General features: G+C 39.1%; 1 protein-coding gene across 4 annotated transcripts in view; it reads left to right on the top strand.

Annotated features, from left to right (window-relative positions):
* Nucleotides 1-19,972, top strand: part of LOC145984219 (post-GPI attachment to proteins factor 6) — a 530,070-nt gene that overhangs the window by 378,327 nt on the left and 131,771 nt on the right. The gene's annotated exons all lie outside the window — the stretch shown is intronic.

Raw genomic sequence — 19,972 nt, 5'->3', positions numbered from 1 at the left:
TTTAATTACATACAATGTTAATTGAACATTGTCCATTGTGTAGTGTTTTTGCCTTATTCTACTTGTTAGAGTAACATTTAGATTAAAACACCATTAAGCCTTGTTTCATGATATGAAAAACTCAATATGCTGATCAAGGCAGAGAGAAACAGGACATGACATAGAGTGGGATGAGGCTAAGCAGATGAAGGGAGAAGAGAATACTAGTGAGAAAATGGAAGGAGGCCAAGGAAATAGAGAAGATAGATGAAGAAGACACAATGAACTGGAATGGGGGACTGAAGATAAACAAAGAATGGAAGAAGGTGTTAGAAAGAGTGGAAAGGACAAGAGAGAAAGAGGAGAGAAGAAGGAAGAAGAATGAAGGAAAAAGAGCATGAGATAGTCCAACCACATTCCAGATGAAAGAAAATGTTTAGCTATATCCCCTTTCAGGTGAAAGTACAGTTGACAAGGGAACCTGCTAGAAGGTTCCAGAACAACTTTTTAATAGTCTGGAGGGGAGTAATTTTTGTGTATATATATCATCCTGTTTTGTACCTTGTTACATTTGTACTTGGTCTTGGTCTTGTACAGAGTCTGAAGAAGAACTTGCTAGACGGTTGAAACATTACGTTTAGTTTGTTTTATAATAAAATAAATTTCTGCCTTGGTCAGCATATTGAGTTTTTCATAACACTCAGAAAATGATTAATTTAATTACAGTCTAGTGATAAATTAGCATTTTAAAAGAAGTGGAGTTTCATAAAAAAAAATACATTATCTGGCCTCTAGATCTCCAAAGCCAATCTTTGCATATTGAAATACGTTTTTATTATTGTACAAACGATTCAATGTAAAAAAAAGAATTATTTGGGAATATCCTCCTGGAGTTCGAAGTGTTGCAAAAGATGCAAAAACTGTCTATGAAGTTTTCCAACTTTTTTTCTCTGATCAAGTTAAGTTATTTGATGTCATTTTTGTTATTTAGCATTGCTTTTCTGCCACTTTTGGCTAATCGTGATGATGAATGATGATGTGATGAAGGGAAATGCAAAAGGCTGGGATTCGAACTCAAGACCCCTGGCATTGTAGCACCCTGAGCTAACCACTCTGTTATGGAGGTCTCTTAGATCAAGTTATCGAAGAGAGAGAGAACTCTGTACACTAATGCAAAGCTGAAGATTTTCAGAGAGAACTACAGCAAATTCACAAAAGAACACAAATTCAGATTAGATTTTGGCTGTCGTAGGCCTTCTCTATTTAGCTGGAATGAAGTCTCCTCAGCAGCATGTTGAAGATTTGTGAAGTACAGATGAAACTGCACTGAAGTTCTTCAGGGCAGTTTTGAGCAACATGCTGTCTTTGTTAGCACTGCATTACTCTATTTGAAAACAAATAAACATTTTGAAACAAAAATGTAATAAAGAAGGAAAATAATAAACAGATCAATAGAAATCCAAAAATTACTTTTAAATAAATTAAAATGTGGTGAAATATGTCTGACCAGCAAGGGTGAGCACCGTGCTCCCCCACAAACAAAGCTGTGACCAAGCGAGCATGGCCGATCCATGGTTAATGGCACTCATGAGAGTATATCATTGTATAAAAGGAACATGTAATTAAGTATTAAATTTTTCAAATGAAAGTAATCTTGAACTATGTACAAATGCAAGTTGAGGTACTACAAAGAAGCAAAATCATGCTCTTGTTATATTTTAAAGATTGGTAATAATAAGTTATTAGTTGGAAGATTAAGTTAAAAAAATTTGGTTACATTATCTACATGTGAATTAGTTACTCTATGTGAAGGTCTGTGCAATCTGAAATGGCTTACAAGTTTAATTTCAAGGATAGATGTTCAATACTTTATAGGTAGAACTATAATGAGTGAGCGAGTTTGTGTTTTAAGTCAATTTTCTGCACAGTAAGGCTAATCGGGACTGGACCTACAGTTTAAAGTGGAATCCGAACCACTATGTGCCTCCACTGGGTATCGAACCCAGGACACCTTGATTACAAGGCAATGATGCTACCACTGCACCATCAGGTTAAGCAATAGAGCTATAATGGTCAAAACAGATAAAAAGTTAGCAATCAATTAGGCTTGGAGTAATACCGTTAGATCAAGAACAAAATACATAAATAGAAAGTATAATTTTATAAAACAAAGCAACTCAAGTGGCATTGTTTACATACAACATATAAACCTAGATGCCACAGAAGTTGAGATTCTAACTAACAGTGTAACTAGATGGTGATGCCTGATTCAGTAGGTTGACATGAGGACAACTTTATATGAATACTCTTGCATATTGTTGTTCTGTAAATAAAAAGAAACTGCTGTATTTATTCTTCTAAAGGCCCACAAAGAACTACAGAATTCCAATAACTACCCTCCTCCCCCAAACCCCAAGTGCCAGAAATTAGCAACCAGAGGTGGGAATTTCCCTCGTCCCTTCTTGAAATACCACTCTGTACCAGGCCCGTACCCAAGGGGGCCATGGCCCCCCCTTGAGCCACGAAAAATTTAAATTTGAACTTATAAAAACCTACAAAAATGACATTGGTTTTTCAAATTTTGCATGAATTTCGATTTTGTCCTTGCGCAAATGAATAGTTTGTTTCTGGACAGAGGCAAGCTCTAGTCTGCAGTCTGCAATATTGGGCTATTTTAGTTCTATAATCATTGATGCAAGGCTATCAAACGTTCCAATTTAGTAGGAATAGTCCCTTTTAATCCATGTCCAGACTTTTTCGTCTCGGCTCAGACACTACTTGCTATAGGCCTAAGGGAAGAAAGACTCTTGCGCCACTACATACATTATTTGTTATGTAGGACTTTCTGTAGAATACTGTGTACATTTTTAAAATTTCCTGAACTTTTTATTAATCAAAAACAGTTGTTTGGTAAAAAGGTAAAGTGCTCCCCTGTGCTTAGCACAACGCCATGAAGGCGTATAGGGGGTGTGGGGGTAACGCCCCACACTTTCTTGATCCGGTCGTGAGTGGGGGTGATAGCATCACGCCCCTGACCGCCTTTACCCCCCAGGGTTTCCCCCAGGTACCCATGTTATTCGACGCTGGGTGGGCGCCGGGGCCGCTTCCATCGTTAGAAAAGTTCCCGGATTTGAACCGGCCGGGGATCGAACCCGGGACCTTGAGCATGGTAGTCAGACGTGTTACCGACTGAGCCACCGCGGCCACCTCAACAGTTGTTTGACACTCGACAAATAGGAACCCCTTGACACTCGACAAATAGGAACCCCTTGATTATTGAATGGTTTCTTCTTTCACAGTGTCTCTAATGATTCACAATTAGAATAGAGGGGAATTTTCTATACTCTTTACATTATGGAAGAAAGGTTCCTCATTGACTGCAATACAAAACCAACCATATAAGGTGCATTTTGCTCTCCACCCACACCGCAAGGACTGTGATCCCTTTTCGCCACCACTGAGCAGAAGGATAAAAAAAAACTTTGTTTTCTCCAACATCAGGGGGTTTTCTGCAACTGATGTCCATTCTGCCACTCTATGGCTTAGGGTTATTAATATTATGTAAGTAGGAGAATCCACTGCACAGCAGAATCGTTGCTAGATTTTTGGATTGCCTGAAGTACTTGTATTGTTGTTATTTGTCCAAAACACTCAAGAAATTAAGTACTCTACATTATTATTTACAAAATTCTGTCAATCGGAATTTGTTTTACTGCAAATTTCTTCTTTTCTACTTGTAATTGTCTTGAACATAAATACACAGTGGTGCGACCATACAAGACAACTTTTACAGTGTGCAGAGGACATCAAGGCCAAAAATTTTGATGCTACAAGCCGTTGAAAGTGGCATTTTCTATACCACACATATGCAACCCCATTTAATAGCTTCTTGGTTGCCACTGACATTTATTTTTACTGTCGAATAATATTCTAAAAGCGAAAATATGCCATAGAAACAATATTATGCCAGCAAACACACTACCAGGGCAGAAGCGTGTGGTAAGGAAAGGCGGGGCAAGCGCCGCTTGCGTTGTTTTTTGAAATACTTTTGATATGTTAAGTTCGTGTTTTTCAATGCCTTTATACACATTAGACTGGAATTTATTCACTATAAGATATTTACATTGCAGAATTTACATTTCCTCTATTTTCTGTTCTTTTGGCTTGAAACATAAACCGGCTACACCCTTGACGATGCTGGGCGATGCAGCACGACTGACCACGTTAGAAGAGGAGGACTGCTCGCCTTTCTCCCCGCTTTCCCAGTGACTTATGCAGTTCTTGCATTGACACTGTCCATCCCCGTTTACGAAGGAAAAAGGCCGAGGGCAAGCAACACTAAGACCGCATCTGTCTTTGGCAAAGGTGTTGGAAAGAATTCGTCCACACTGGCCACAAGTGTTGCTAACTTCCAGACTTTTCTGTGCATCCATAGCACCACCTAAAGCGGTACGATTTTCATGTTTGAAACTCTATAGTAATCAACAAATTGCATCATGAAGTTAGCCAGTGATCACCAGTCGTATGCTATTTATTAGAAATGAAATCACAGCCGGTACTTGAACATATTCGTCATGTGGTCAGTTACTCGTAAATATAGAGGGTATGTAACACTGCAGGTAGGGTGAAAAAAAAAGGTTAATTTAGAAGCGTGGGTGCTGCGGATGTATGTTGTTTTTTACTGTCATATTGTGCTGTTCTTTTCTGTTCTTTGTGTCATGTTTTTGTACCTGGTGTAAAGTATGATTCTACATTGAAAATTTACGCCATGGTTGACACACCAGAAGAGCCATCGATTTGCAGTGCTGCAGGTAAGGCCTTGATTAGGGACCTTCTTTCAAAACCATTCAGTTTGAGAACATGTGGTGTAAAGTATAAGCTTGTGATTGTGAACCATGAGTGACCGTGTCCTGAACTATGCATAACCAAACCAACTAAGAAAGATGAGAAAGTTTTCATTAGGCTGTTTAAAACATCTCAGTACAACATTATTATGTGGTTATGTGGCAGCAATGATCTTAATAAATTATTTTGTTGGCCATGTGTTTTGTTCAATACAAATTTAGGAACATGGAACTATACAAGCTACAGTGACTTGAGCAATTTTTATAATGCAGCGCAAAGACATGAACGTTCCCAGAATCACATCTGTGCTTGCATCCAACTGAAGACAAGTCATGATTCATAATTCTAGCCAAGTGAGAAACCGAAACCCGTCCTTTTATTTAAGATCGAAACTTTATGTTAAATTATTTTCAGGGTAAAGAAATAACTTAATTTAATTTACAGTTGCCCTCAAATATCAAATATCAAGAGGCTGTTTATCTTCTTTACAAACCGTGCAGCGAAGATTTGATTTTACGGTATGTATGCACTTCACACACTCAAGCCCGATACTTCACCATTATGCACATTATTGTAAGTAGGGATGTGTGTAGGCCTATATTATATTTAAAATTAATTAACCGAAAAGAAAAATTAACCCATCGCTTGCCTATCACGAAAGGTCACAGCACGCCCCTGTACCAGGGTGAAGTCACTTAGCTGTTCCTTCAGATAATTTATTTACAGGGTTCGCACTGACTCCAAAGTTCTGTACAACTGGAGGAGTCAGGAAAACAAGGCTAGGACTGAGGTCATTGGAAACAAATGATTTTTTTTAAAAGCTTTCAAAATCTGGAAAAGCCAGGGGAATTAAATGATTTTTGCTTGGCAGAATTTGTAACCGGAAACAAGTTTCATTTTATCTTACCAACCATCTTCCTTTTTGGGTAATATTGCTTATAATGTTCTTTCATTTTATTTTTAATTTATTTTGAAAAATGTTCAACAAACATGATATTCATTTGATTAATTTACAAAGTTGAAGTGTAACTCTTTCTTCTTTAGCATGTGAAATCATTACACAGTTATGTAGAATACCTGGAAAAGTCAGGAACTTTGCAAAATGGGTGTAAACCCTCATCTATCAACTCCACAGACATATGTTGCTTTTCGTAGGCTATTTAAATTGTTTGCATTATGCACACATGTAGTCTACCCATATAATACACTCTTTATTCACTCTTGACAGAAACAAATATCAGTGTCAACTGCAAATATTTGTCATATGGTTCCATACATATAGGTTAGAAAATGCTGTTCTTCAACATTTCGTAACAAAATGAACAAATTTCTCTACCCACCCTCTCCTATACACCCCCTCCCACATATATATATATACACACACAGTGTATAATATGAGAGAGAATTTATGGAAATTCACCTATGGGTCTGCCCCCCCCCCCTCCTAAAAAACCTGGGTACGGGCCTGCCCAGATAAAATTCTGTATAATTCAGGCTTATTGAAAAAGCACTCAACAAAATTAACTAATTAAAGCTTCTTTATAACTATGCCCACTGGAGATCTTCTGATCTTAAGCTCTGGGGTTTTGTGAAAGACTAGATGTTCCCCTTCCCATTGCTATCTTCGATGATTTACGGGGCTGCATAAATACAGAAGGTCATTTCACGTCCATGGTAACAAAGTTAGAATCCACCTCACCTTAAGAAAAACTGTGATGCCACGAGTGGTGGTGCTCCACGTGATACCCCTGTCTTGCAGCAATGGCCCTGCAGCGGAGATTCCATTGGAGGAGACTGCGTTGAAGAACACATTGGTCCAAACGATCATATTCCTCCTGACAAACTTTCCAAAGACCCTCAATTGTGCAGGGACCGTCTGCTTCTCAAGGCTCGTTTCAACAACGGAAACCCACAAAAATCCATGGAAAAGGCATCAGGGGATTTCACAAGGATGTCTGTAAAGGGGATTGCATGAATGCCCGTTTCATGTGCCATCCGATCCATGTATGCCTGTGTGGACTTTGCCGTATGACTGGAAGCCTTGTCCTGGTGGATAACAACACGAGATGTGTCGCTGCCATAGAGAGAAGGAATATCATGTCTGTAAAGTGGCTCCAAAATATTCGTCTGGTAATAGGCTGCATTTATATTAGCCTTTTTTTCCACTCTGCACAGTGGAAGTTTGCCATTATGGCAGTAACCACCAACAACCATGAACCTGCGTGGAAAACTTTCAGCACATTCACGTACCCACTCAGATTGACCTTTTGCATCACATGGACGATAGTAGATGGCACTTTTATTACCACAACCCAACAGATACAGCCATGCTTCATCCAGGGACACCACATACTTCCAGTGGTCAACTGCCAGATGGCGTTCGTAGAGCTTCCGACTGTTGGTCTTCCTCTCCTGGACATGTGAGGCACGCAACTTATGAACTTGAGCCTTGTGCTTCCGCACAAGTTGTAAATCTTGGGCTATGATGCGAATTACAGTTGCAGGGAAACATTGCACTGCCTGTGCAATCACTCTTTGCATTGCAGGGTTTTCACATCGCACCAAGGATCTCACTTTCCGCACAACATCGGAGGAACGCTTGGACTTCCGATATGTCCGAGGCCCAATTTGACTGGTTCCAGCAACAGGTACAGTGCAAGCTTTATGGCGATTCAACACTGCATTGATGCCCTTCTTTGACACATGGAATGCTTTCATGTGGCACTGTTTAATTATCTGGCTATAACTATAACCAACGTCGGAAAGGGCACAGATGTACCCCTCCCAAAAGACTGGAATTTTTGGTGCCTAATAAACACTCACTCACACACCAACCATCATCTTTACAAGTCAACACACAATACTTTCATCCTACTGGCTCTGGCTGCTCTGTGCTGTGCCTACGTGCTTCTCCCTGGCAATCGAAATTGTTACCATCAACGTGAAACAACCTTCTGTAAAGCCAAGATATGCTGGAGAAGGTATTGGCTGAATTTGACCATCGCCTTGAGATGTATATTGTTATCCATAATTTGTAAGTAAATTCTCAAATATGTAAGACTTCATTTGGTATCTCTTATTTACATAATTGTAAACGCCTATTGCAATAAATGTTTAGAGATGTCAACATAATAATCATATGATTATTGTGTTGACAACTCTATAAACATTTAAGAGAGATGGTCAGTGAGGAGACACACATATTTTTAATTATAACACCATTAAGCCTTGTTTCCATGATATGAGAAAACTAAATATGCTGACCAAGGCAGTAATTTATTTCATTAAAAACATATGATGTATGATGTAGAGAATTACAGGCTGATAGCAGTCCTGGCAGCACTTGCCAAGCTCTTAGAGCAAATTCTTTACAAGCACATTTCTTATCACATACGATCAGTGATCTCTCCTTATCAACATGGTTTCTTATATAAAAAGTCTGTCTGTACCAACCTATCAGAAATAACTCATTTTATTGCAAACGCGATGGATAGCGGAGCTCAAGTAGATGTAATATATACAGATTTTTCGAAAGCGTTTGATACCGTAAACCATAGAACCTTAACGTTTCAGGGAAATACTTCCGATGAATTTGAAGCTACATCCGGAGTTCCCCAAGGCTCTAACCTTGGTCCCTTATTCTTCCTCATGTACATAACTGATCTTCACGAACATCTGAATCAATCGAGTAAACTACTTTTTGCGGACGATTTAAAAATATACAAAAGAATTTGCAGTTACAGTGACTGTACAGAGTTACAAGCGGACATAAACAGTCTTGTGGAATGGTGCGAAAGCAACAAACTAATCCTAAATAACGAAAAATGTTACCAAATGTCATATACTCGAAACACTACATCAATAAAATACAACTATTGCATAAATAAACAAAAATTAAAATGGGTAGAAACAATCAAAGATCTAGGAGTTCTGTTTGATTCTAAACTTACATTTCACGTGCACGTTAACTTTGTAACAAACGAGGCTTACAGACTTCTGGGATTTATGATGCGTACATGCAAAGAGTTCAAAAATGTTGGAAGCTTAATGATGCTTTAAAATGCTTACGTTAGAGTGAAAATTGAATACGCAAGCATAGTGTGGCACCCTCAAACCCAGCAAGATATAAACAAAATAGAACAAATTCAAAGTAAATTCTTAAGACACTTAAAGTACAAACTAGATGGTATATACCCTCAAATGGAATCCCGTGAGAACCTTCTCAGATATTTTAACCTAACAACTCTCAACAACAGACCCATGATGCATCAGCTCATTTTCCTCCACAAAATTTTAAATAATCTCATTGAAGCTCCTTTCGCCCTGTCACAGCTCGACTTCTACGTCCCCTCAAGAAAATTACGACCAAGAAGGCAACTCTTCAGCCTCCGTCGTAATAGAACCAACGCTCTGACAATATCCCCAATTTGGAATATGTGTAAACCATTTAATGATACCATCAAAAGTGAAAACAGTGTGGACTTATTTTGCCCGACCGCAATTTTGAAAAGGAATATACTAAAATTACATAAATTACGATAGAACCTAAGATTTATATGTTTGTTAAAGGTTTTCTGTCTATATACTACATTCATCTGTGCAATATTTCAATAATGTTATCACAAAATTATTGTATAATGAACGTCATTAATGGGTAATATACCTGTTGCGTTCAATTTCTGAAATAAATAAATAAACTAAACGTAACGTTTCAACCTTCTAGCAAGGTCTTCTTCAGACTCTGTATCAAGTACAACTGTGTACATTACTGCCTTGGTCAGCATATTTAGTTTTTTTTACATATTTTTAATACTCTATGCATATGTTAGTAGTTGTTTGTTCGGTGATGATGTCCACAGCACAGGATAAAGTTGCAAGCATGTTGTAGCTAATTGAGCCAAACACTGTTACAGTTGTGTAGCAGGATTTTAGAATGTAGCGTGGATTAGAACCTCCTAAGATGAAGAAGCTTTCAATCTTAGGTCCATGCACTGAAAAGGCAAGGCTATTAATACTCAACATGCTTGAAGCAACACTGAATTAGGACAGTCATACGCGAAGACTGCTCACATTAAAATTTTGTTGAAATAATTATAGAGGTAAATGGTTGATGCTTTCCTTTATAATTATATTAATAATGAGTACAATAAATAATTTCAGAGACATAATACTTTTGATGCTTACTTCAAATACCTCTACAGATAGGAAATAATACTTTTATGTATTACACCTTAAATTTGGCTAGCATGCATTTTACTGTTAAATTCTGAAAAATATTTTTGTTGCAAGTCCTAAATATTACTAATGTATTGCAAATGAAATTTCTAGACTTCAACACTTTCAGCCTGATATATTTTAATATTTAGTTTTGCTTTGTCTTTGTTACAATTATACGTATTACTCCCTCTGTCCCATAATTATTGTTCGGTAGACTTTTGTTTGTTGTCCCATAATATTTGTCCGATAGGCAAACTGTGACATTGGTGTATACAGAAGAAGAAAAGGTACTTGTTTACTATCCTTCGGACACATTTATTTATTTTTACAGAAGAAACTACTTACCGTAATAAGTTCCTGTAGCATTGTCGAACATCGGGAAGGTGTTTTGTGTGATGTGGGAATGTTTCATAGCTGAAATTCATGTTGTTCGTTGAAAATTAATTCTCCAACAGAGAATAGCTAGCCCCACAAACCATTGGCGCGTGGATAGGTTAGTTCTGTTAGGTTAGGAAACATAGTTAAAATTTGGTGTCGTGTTAGTATCAGGATCTAGAAATTGGAAATAATTGCAAACCATTGGCACTAGCCCCACGAACCATTGGTGCGTGGTTAGGTTAGTTCTGTTAGGTTAGGAAACATAGATCAAATTTCATCAAAACAACGGTGATACACCTTCAGGAATGTTCCGCGAAGCAGATACGTAAGTACGAATGTCAAAAATTGACGAAACGAAAAAATTAGAGGTGTCCGAAGGATAGTAAATTTTTACTGAAGAAAATAAACACTGGAATGAGTCATACAACGTTATTACTCAAGGATCAGTACAAATTTGCCGATCAAGTATCCAAAAGAACATAAATAAAAAGTCACCATTTTGGCATACCGGACTATAATTATGGGACAGAGGGAGTACATAATAGGTGATTATAACTTTCACCATCAGGGAATTATGGAACCTTTACTTGAATAATTGTTTCACAGTTTGACAATAATATTGCATGGTGGTGTTTGAGGGGGATTAGGGAGAATTCTTTATCTCTGGTTACTGTACCCCCCTCTAATTTTTTACCCATTGGGGTGATAGAAACACATATACCAATTAATTTCAGCAATTTTATATCCCAATACTTCTAAAGAAGAGTACAGGAATCCACCCTCCCACTGTTTTTTTTTCAAACACTAATTATTCCCGTGCATATTACCATTACTGGTAAACTTTTCAGCGTGTGTGGAAAATAACATAAAAAATATCACTTTTGCTTCCTTTAGCAATTCAAACTTTTAAACTGAAATTCGTATAATCCAGTGGAAGGAAGAGGAAATTATGTACAAAATATTATGACGGACATGGTACCCACAGCGCTTTCCGTCATTTCCTCGAATACCGGTAACAGGACAACCATTCCTTTCAATAAAAAGTTTGAAAAAGTACGTAAACACAGACGGAAATTTGTTTTATCATTACTTTGCCTCTTTAACGTCCATTTCTACCACCACCTTACTTAATCGTAAAGATGAAGATAAGTCATGAACTGGAGAAATCAATTATCACCAGTTTCGATAAGCCTGTCTGTGAATACAGTGAAAAAAACAAACTTTGCTCTTTTCGTTGCTAATACTTTGACAAAAGAGTCCAGCAACCTGCTTATTATTGCATTAAATTACATATTTATATAATCTCTTAACCTTATAATGTGCAATTAAAGTATGATCGAAATCTGACCTTTGACCTACTATCATCTAGCATGTCGCAAACCACGTGGGGCAAACATTTACGCACTGCTAGAGTCAAAAGTATATTAATTGTATTAATGAACACTAAATCTTTCCCATTTGGCATGTAAGAGTCATTTTAAAAAAATCAATAGTATTGGAATAAACGAAATTTGGCACACCTTGAGATCTTTTGATGAACAGGAGCCATTTATTGTTTTTTCTTTTGAAAAAGTCATCAGACGCTTACGTGCGTGCATGCATAGGTTGAGGGATCCTATCTCCCTCCACGTCTTCGTAACGTACTCCAGTACTAGGTCAAGTTCAACAGCTGACGGACGCTGTTGCCAACTTGGCTCTTTTGGAGCCAGATCTGGCTGGCTCTTTTCCATACTCGTTTGGCACATAAAATTTCGAAATGCTCCAAGAAGCTTTTTAGCTTCAAATGATACCCTTTTAGTATTATACTGTCAATAAATTCGTACCCACAGTATGTGCTACATGATATATAATACCGTTCAGAGCTGCGAACTTACGAAATAAAGTAAGGGTTACGTGTATCAGACGGGTGCAGGGACGTCGTTAGGGGGGGCGGGGGGCACTGGCCTCCCGAAACGTTCACGTGGCCCCGGCAAACTGTTCTACATTTGCTGAAAATTTTACTTTCATGACAAATATTGCAAAATAGTTTTTCAGTATTTTTTTCTTTAAGTTAGAAACACTGTTCTTAATTTGAGTGGCACGAACCCAAAACCACATTTCTTTCTCGTTTTCCTGGTTCTAGCTATAGTGGATGTCAGTGTAGGAACCTAGAACTTCGTTGTTTCTCGGAATTTTGAGGGAGCGGTCTTTCCACCCCTAGCAGTCGCAGGTGAACAACAGGCAGGGTTGGGCGTTGAGTGTTGCCGTTGCGTCCAAACAATGTTTTGAGCTTGAGTAGATTGAAGAACGACCGCTTGTGCAGCGGTAAACCACATATATGCTAAATAAGTATATACGCTAAATAAGTATAATGGTGGCAGGATGCCTCATATCTCCGGGTAAGCAGTATTATTCGCACCAAATATCTATTCTACTATTGAAACAGTCTAAAATACGCAACGTGTTAAAAGTAATTATCTTCACAAACTGTACGATTTCTAGAGTCGCATATTTTTCTCGATATCGTGAAGACCGATTTTGAGAATCCTCCTTAAGAAACGATGCCTCCCCGATTGCGCAGTGATGCGTTCTTGCCTTGTAATCGAGGGGTCCCGGGTTCGATACATGGGTGGAGGTACACAGTGGTCCGGATCTTACTTTAAACTGTAGGTCCAGTCCCGATTAGCCTTACTGTGCATAAAGTGGACTTAAAAACACCAACTCAACTCAACTCCTTAACAAACTTTTCGAAGAATCGAAAATTTAAACAAGAACAAGTAAATACATTTTTGTAACTTTGAAGTAAATTATTATTATTATTGTTATTATTTTGGGTATTTTCTGTTCCTATGAATCTGCCTCACACAGTAAGCTTATTTTGTTCAGTTAAGTACAATAACAAACCCTTGCAATAAGTCACTGGAAAGACATGTGAGGTTGCACATATATTTAAGCATCTATAAATAAATAATGACCCGTGGTTCGACAGCCCTGGAACGCCTTGGTCTATCTCCCGTCTGCCAGTTCCTCCCACAAGCCTACCTACAGGTGTGGAGATCTTTATCCAGTAATGGGGTGACGTGGGGTCAGCACGTCGAACCCCCAACCATTATAGGGGATATCCGTAAAGATAATTATATTCTTGTGGTAAGGAGTCGTTGTCATTTAACAAACTTTATTGATTTATTCCATCAGCATTATTTAAAATGTAGTGCCATACTGAACTTACCAACTTAACGAAGGTACATCTATAGCTAAATGAGGCATTTTCCTTGTGTTGCAGAGCAGGTTCAGTTTGTGGAATATTGCAATGTTTTACACAGTCCGTTCGAAGAATTTTGAGAATATTGAGGTTTTGTCAAAGGGACCACCCCCGAATAAATATCTGTGGATGTTTTACAGGTTTCATCGTATTTAAGAAGGTAATTTTTCCGGTGCAACTTTCCTCCATACAACATGTCTTTTGCCACTTAAGCTGAAGAGCCGATTCATAGGTGCAACGACCTTGGCAGAAAGAAACTCTGATTGGCACCATGTTGACAAAAGACTCAAGAAGTTCCGCAACAGACAGAACTCGAAGCGCTCGGATCTTACGGTGACATATACTTTGGTTAAACACAAACGGATGCATTGGTAGGAAATGCAGTGACTTTATGGGCCGTTCCTTTCTGGGAAGTCGGGGACCTTTTGAAAACACACTTTCCCTTCATGCACACTAGAGGGCCTAAGTCAGGTCACCCTCTTCATCTGGCTCTGGTTATCGGCCGCGCCGAAACGCACTGAGGTAGCTAGGACTTTCTGGGTTAATTACTTTATGGTTCAGCATGGACATAGGCTTTTCAAATTACAAGAGACAACATTCCACTGTTTGTTCCTTTTCTGGCGGGAGATGAATGACAAAGATGTCGCGGTTCCTTCAGGTTCCCACACTCAACCCTTGTGCTTATAACCTGCAATGAAGGGAAAGGCCATAATAAGCCTTTGTAATGTATCGACTTATATCCTTCCTTGGTAACTTTCCACTCATTTTCAAGAAACATCTGCTTCTTTTTGCCCTACTGTGTTGATTGGTCGACAATTGATAACTGTCAGCTAGTTTGAAGAACAGTTTGATCCAAGAAGTGGTTTCATAGTTAGCTTCTGTAAACGTGAGATTCCGGTAGGATCACGGAGTGCTTGAGATCTCATTTTCATGCATTGCGAGTGAAATTTCGATTGATTTGGTTCATTTTACTTTGCTCTTCTGCCACATTTGGCTAATTGCGAAGATGGAGATGAGTGATGATATGATTAAATTGATCAATGGACACAACAAACACCCATGCTCAGTCCGGAATTCTAACCCGGCACACCTGGCATCGTAGCACGATGTGCTAACCACTCCGCCACGAGGGTAGGCGAAGTGAAATTTCGAGTGTGAAGCTGCCAGCTCGTTTTCATCTCGAAAAAAAATGAAGTAGGATCGACTGATCGACCAAATGTCCAACACATTGACTTTCTAAATTGTTGTCGGACTACCACACAGGAAACCGGGTTTGACTCCCAGGGCGGTGGATCTCACATGTGATGAAGAATAAGTCACATTTCAATTAAAGAAGGAAACTAGGTACGTAGTCAACTTTATATAGTAGTGTGCATGCTTTAGAAATAATAAGTTTCAAAATTCTGCATATTTTGTGATTTCTCTTCATTTAGCCTCCACCAGGGTTGTCAAAGGTCCATCTACCCATAACTTCTATGGGTTTTATTGGGTTCCGTTGCAGGACCGGAAACTTTCTTCTCGCACAATTTAAATTCGGTCCTAGTAGTGTATTGTTCCATTAAAAAAAGGTTACTGGATCATATTTAAATTGACCCGGAAAATATTCCTGCACCGAATTTTAATTGATCCTGGTAAAAACGTTCTTGGACAGTGTTTAAATTCAGCCGCAAAACAAGGTTCCTGGACCGTATTTAAATTTTACCGAAAAAAGAGTTTCTGCACCGTATTTAAATTCATACGGAAAAAAAGGTTCCTGGACCGAATTGAGGCCTAGAACCCATTTACACTTGCTGATTTTCTCTCCCGGATGTGAAATGAATTTATTTACAATACCTGGACCATTAACAACCCTGGGATTGTTAAAGATTAGGGAACGCGTACATTTTAATTTGTTCTATAGGATTCCGTTATAGGACCGCAACCTTTTCTCTCGCACAATCTAAATTGGTACCAAGTTGCGAATTGTTTCATTTCAATACGGAAATTTGACCCTATTTAAACTGAACCGGAAAAAAATGTTCGTTGACCGTATTTAAATTCTTCAGGAAATAAGGTTCCTGGACCGAAATTAAATTCATCTGCAAAAAAAATCATGGACCGAATTGAAAACGTTACAGATGAAGAGGTTCCTTACGGTCCAGAACCCATTTACGCTTGCTAATTTTATCTCCTGGATGGGAATTGAACTTATTTAAAATTCCTGGACCTTTAACAACCCTGGCCTCCACCCGCAAATGCAGACGCTGTGGCTGCTGCTTAGGCGGGAAAGTTGACTAGACATACAAATAAAATTAATCCAAAGTTATATAGCGAATAACAGTTACTTACATAATAATATCATGAAATATGGAGAGCCAAATTACTTATCAAGCATTTTCTGTTAATTGTCTATCCTAGTGGGAGTGCCCTTGCTGGTGAACTTGGTTCCTGCAAATTCAAGACGGCATTTTCTAATTTTCATTTCTATTTGGGTCGATAACTCCGTGGTGGAGTGGTTAGCATGTTAGGCTACGAAGCAGAATGTCCCGTGTTCGAATCCCGGCCTGAGAATGTGTCTTCTTTGTGATGGTCCTTTCATCAAGTTAATCTTAACTCATTCTCATCTTCACGATTAGCCAAAAAGTGTCAGAAAAGTGAAGTAAAATGAACCAAGTCAATCAATAATTTCAATTTGTTATTTTACGCCGCTTTTCTACCTCTTGGGCTAAATGCGACGATGAGATTGAATGATGATCCGAAGGAATAGCGATGCGAGACATGATGCAACCGCACCTGTCCAAGGTCCGAACCTTGGACCTCTGGTTTCGTAGTGCGTCATGCTCATGCTTCGGGAGTGGAATCCTTTGAATGAAAAACTACAAAAGGGTGAAAGAAAACAACATTGTACTGTGCAAAAAAAAAGCCATGTTTTGGTCCTCTAAAGAAAACTACAGTTATTCAGTAAAATTAATTTTGAAGGGCAAAGCCTCCGAAAGGTTTTTCCATTCGGTGACGCGTGGTCATCACATCGAGTCCCATCTAGTTTTGAGAGTGGAATTCTCTTACATATTGATTTCAAGTTGCTTCTCAATTGTCCTCACGATGTTAGGCCATCACAGAAATTTTTGAGTTCCTACCAGGGATCGAACCTTGAGAGACAAGAGCGCAATAATTTGAGCGCCCGGGAATTTTGTTTCTATTGCCATCATATATTCAGTTTTGCATGCGCAAAGAAGATTACTTTTAAGAAACTAGATGTGTGCATAAAATTTCATATATATCGTCATCATTCTCCAATGTGTACAGTACGACGCCACAAAAGACTCGTGCATGTCCCATAGATTAGTGGTTAAGGGTGTCGCCTTGCACTAAAGGCCGCCGGATTCGATTCTGGTATAAACAATATACATGGGATGCCTATCTTGAACTCATTACACAATCATTTCATTTTCGCACCTTTGTCATACTCGTGCACCTGATTCCAGCACCTTTTTATATCTAAACTGACGGAAGAGGGTTTTCTCTACTTCTCAATTTTCTTCGAGCAAATTTACAAATCTAAGGAGTAAGGACTAATGACATTGTTCTTGGTGTCTCAAAAATCTGACACAAGAGAAAATACATGGATTTTTAAAGACTGTCTAGAAATTTTGGGGTGCTACAGGAGAAGATAATGTTCTCTTCCAACAAGATTTTTATATATATATATATATATATATATATATATATATATATATATATATATATATATACACACACACACACACATACTGTACATATACTTATGTAGGCCTATATGGTATATTAATAGTTTGTCAGTTTTTAATGGTTTGATAGAAAAAAAATCTTAAAAGTTTTGGGCCCCCCCGAACTGATCAACCTAGCTACGTCCCTGGACGGGTGGCTTGCCTTGCCGAGCTCTTTGCTGTAGGGAGGTAGGCTCTAATAGTGTTGGGTGATATATCGTCCAGGAGCATGGGCGTCCGGAAGGGGGGCAAGGGGTGACCATGGCCCCCATGGAAAATGAATGTGTAACTAAAAATTATTTAATTTACACATAATTTCATTTCAATCACAGTAATTTATGTTAATTATTATAAATTCGTTGAAGAAACATGATAATTTCAGACTGAAACAGTGTTTTTTGAGGGCGCATCACTATTTTGGAGGAAAATGTGTCACGATATTTGGCGATATAAATCATGTCAGTGATATATCGTCACGATATTTGGCTATATAGAGAGAGTTGGCGATATATATCGTCTCCACTGTTTTTCCACAATATAATCAAAGACTTAAATAAGTAAATAAATATCGCCGATATAAAAAAAAAGGTAAAGTGCTCCCCTGTGCTTAGCACCACGCCATGAAGGCGTATAGGGGGTGTGGGGGTAACGCCCCACACTTTCTTGATCCGGTCGTGAGTGGGGGTGATGTGATCAGCATTACGCCCCTGACCGCCTTTACCCCCCAGGGTTTCCCACAGGTACCCATGTTATTCGACGCTGGGTTGGCGCCGGGGCCGCTTCCAACGTTAGAAAAGTTCCCGGATTTGAACCGGCCGGGGATCGAACCCGGGACCTTTAGCATGGTAGTCAGACGCGTTACCGACTGAGCCACCGCGGCCGATATCACGATACGGAAAAATATCGTATCGTAGTGTCTGTGACGATATATCGCGATATCAAATTTCCGATATCGTCCACCCCTAGGCTCTAACTATTTCACGGTGAATGGAATGTCTGTGACCGGGGTTCGGCCCTCCCAGCTATTCGGCTAGGTTTTTGTGTCCGTAATGAGTCTCTGGTTATTTTACGTCGCTTTTCTACCTCTTGGGTAAATTGCGACGAGACGCCTAATGCTATTTACGAACTACGATTTGTTACTGGTTATAAAACATGTCAATACAAATGTAAAATTAAGCTGTGAACTGGGGACGCCCACCCTCTGTGGCGCCGTCACTGCCTCCGGTACCCCTTAGACCAAGAAGGAATTGAAATTCAATAAACTATAGCTCTGAATATGCATTTTACACGTGACATTTAGCCGATTCTTTTCTAGCTGATGTGAGGATGAAATAATTCCAGGAAATCACTTATTTTCGATTTCATAAGCATCGGTGGGTGGTACCGCCAAATCTACAAGTGAAAACTAAGAATTGTCATTAAGTTCATAATAATAGCAACCCCTCCCTCCTCCTAGATACCTAAAATTACCCTAGCAAAAATCTAGCTCCTTGAAATTCATTTTTAACTCCATTTAAGGTTCAACTTAGCTCTTTCATGCGGATCGGGTTTAGCAACACTGCTGATGGATGTGGGCGTTCGTGGCACGGCGAAAAATGACAGACCTCATAGAAAACTCGCTGGCTAAGCTTCCTTACCCGCTGGTTTCCACAGGGTTATGTTCAGTGGCGTTCCAAAGGTCGTACCCCCCCCCCCCCCGGCCCAGTATTTCTAAAAGAAAGAATGTCAAAGGCAGGAAAAGATGGCAAAATGAGGGCTGACAACTAAAAGGAGTATAGCTACGTAACCCCCTTCTTTCGAAAATCCTAGGCACGCCACTGGTTATGTTATACACAAAAGAATATTATGTTTTGTGTCAATCGGCCACTTATGTTTGACATACCAAAAATTTAATATTTCTTACCTTCGTTGTAGCACAGCTTAGTGTGTGCCGATCCTAAAGAAGTGTATGTTTTTAACTCATCACTTCCCTGCATAATAACACAAATAACTTGAGCTGTAGAAACACAATAAAGCCTTGATATTTTTTCAATCGCGAGCGAATAACTAAAAGAAAAAAAAATATATTAAGAATTTTTCACTCGCCACTCCAAGCCACAGACCAAGACACTCAACGGCCGGTAATTCCCCCCGTCCAAGGTTATTCAGTGGCTGTCGGGGTAACACCTATCCGCGTTTGTTACAACCTGTCCCGGTTCCCGCGCTAGCTAATCGCTGGCTTTTCTCCGAACTGGGAAAAGTCAAAGCCAGGCAGCCAATTAAAATACGCAACGTCGCAACAGCGTCTACGTAAGCGCGCCTCTTCTGGCTTCCATTCGCTCCTCGCTGCCCAGCAGACGATTTTTTCCTCGTTTCTCATTGGCACCGAAACTGTCGAGCGATCGCTAGCGCGGGAATGGGGACAGGTTCTAACAAACGCGGACGATCATGAACTTAGAAGAAAGCTACAGAAGTTATTTCAAGTTGACATCCAAGTTGTTTGCAGTAGTGTGCGAATTAACAGGGGAAATGCCGGGGATTTCCCCCACAAAAAATTAAATTATGCCCGGCAAAGAAAAATATTTTTATCCCTGACAGGAATGTTTTT

Source organism: Lepisma saccharinum, chromosome 2, assembly GCF_977018435.1.
Source record: "Lepisma saccharinum chromosome 2, izLepSacc3.1, whole genome shotgun sequence".
NCBI lineage: Eukaryota > Metazoa > Arthropoda > Insecta > Zygentoma > Lepismatidae > Lepisma > Lepisma saccharinum.
The sequence above is the reverse complement of the archived record's forward strand: the minus strand, read 5'-3'. Positions and strand labels throughout refer to the sequence as shown.